Genomic DNA, 2,176 nt, shown 5'->3' with positions numbered 1-2,176 from the left:
GTGAACAAACTGTTTTGGTGACATATACTAAAAATCATACAGAACAAACTCTCCCGACACTTTCAGCTTGAGAGCAGAAAGTTCCCTTTGAAAATATTTATTGGCAACAAGCACTTGAACACATTTCAAAAGCAGTATTTGTAGCACTTCCTACTCAGTCCAGGCCAATTACCTCACTAAGTTATTCAATAGAAATCCAGTTTCTGATCTGTACTTTAGATTATGCAGATACAATTGTTCATGTACTTAATTGCACGGACTTATGCAACAAGATACCTACAGGCAACAAGACTAAAATACAGTAAAAGAACATTGAAGTAACTTCAATAAACAAATATCAAAATCCTACTCCACACAATAAATTATCAATTTACCATAAAGTGTCAGAAAGGCTATAAAAATGGCTCTGGCTGTTTTTAAGTCATTCATTTAATCAGTCATTCAAGATACTAGTACTTAGATTTATAATAAAGATTAATTTTCCCCATCCTATCCAATTAAGGATAAATGCTCAATCACAAGTACTTCATAAAAGTACTTCATAAAACTTACTTTTGTTATCTGATATTACATTCTGTTTTCACATGCATATAAATCTAGAAAGCAAAAAACAAAACAAAACAAAACACACAACAAAAAAAACCACTAAGTATTCCCTTGGCAATAATTCCTCCACCTATCCTTCTACCCTAGCTATCCCAAAACTAAAAAATAACAATGCTTTGGTTAGAAATGTTTTTCTCAGATTATTTTCTCAGAGTCTAGAGCTGTTGCTACCAGTTCTATATTCCTAACATTTTAGGTAGTAATTATGACTATGTTCCTGAAGCATTTTACAAAGTCATACCAGCTATAGATATCTGAAGAATTTGTAGCATCGCTAAGGTTGGAAAGAACACTGAGATCATTTAGTCCAACCATCAACCCATGCCTGAGACAACTCTAGACCAGTGCCATATCTACACTTTCCTTGAACACCTCCAGGGATGGTGTCTCCACTGCCTCCCTGGGCAGACTGTTCCAAAAATCATTTAGTGGGATAAGCTCAGGCAACTAAGCCAACTAAATCTTGAAAGACTATGTCAGTTTCAGGCAACTGCTTTCTTACCTTTGATGATGGCCTGCCATTTTGAAACAGAGCTACCTGGAATCCCTACTGCGTGAACATGAATTCACGAACTGGTGGATTGATTCTGGTCAACAAGGATAGCTTCATTTACATAAATAAAATCGCATAAACACCAACTTGTAACCACAATGTCTTTCCCACCTCATCCCCTAGCTGCATAAACCAGTCATCGCCCCACCTTCATGACAAGGAAAACACAGCTTCATCTGAACTCCCATCTCTGCACACCCATGTTTTTCACTATGTTGATTCCAAAAACAAACAAAACAAAACAGTATTGAAGGAGAAATTGGAGGTGAGAGACAAAGACACTGTCTCCTGTCTTTCCCAATTAGGAGAGCCAAAGCAGTGTACAGGAACTGTTGAGTCACTGCCTGAGCCACTGATTGATCAGCTGGGGAAAGGATCGGGTCAGCCCTGGGAGCACAGGTGAAGGCAACTCCTAGACCCCATTTTAGGGCTGACTGTCACTGGGAAAGGATCTTTTTCTGGAGATCCATCCTTTGTGGAGTTTTTCCCCATGTGCCTAGATCTTTGGATATGGATGAGCATTGTTTTCCTGTTTGTCTCTTTTGCCATTCCACCACAGTAATCTTTCCAATATAACAAGCAGCCACAATTAAACTCATCAGTCCCAGTTCCCACTCACGGTTAGTCTAGTTTCATTTTAATCTTCCATTACCACCTTAGACAAAAGAAAGTTCTTACGAAGAGGATTAAGAGTTTTGTTACTAGATAATTAGATATCAGAAATGCAACAGTGTTGGAGTTTGAAGTCAACAACAACAACAAAAAGAGCTTCTAAATCCCTCTCAGGTAAATAAAAGCAAATTAAGAACAATTATTACAGGATACTAATTTTGTATAAAGGGAATATCCCTATTACACTACATTAAGGGGAAAAGAATCTTAACAACAGTATGCTTACTTTACCTTTAGTCTATCTTTATAAGCACAGGCTCACAGAACTGATGCCAGGGAACACAGCTGAGAGAGGGTGGCAAGCTCCAGGTAGAGCAGAAGTTTCAGTTGCTCAAGTCAAATCTC

The sequence above is a fragment of the Meleagris gallopavo genome, chromosome 4, assembly GCF_000146605.3.
Source record: "Meleagris gallopavo isolate NT-WF06-2002-E0010 breed Aviagen turkey brand Nicholas breeding stock chromosome 4, Turkey_5.1, whole genome shotgun sequence".
In the NCBI taxonomy this organism is placed as follows: domain Eukaryota; kingdom Metazoa; phylum Chordata; class Aves; order Galliformes; family Phasianidae; genus Meleagris; species Meleagris gallopavo.
The sequence above is the reverse complement of the archived record's forward strand: the minus strand, read 5'-3'. Positions refer to the sequence as shown.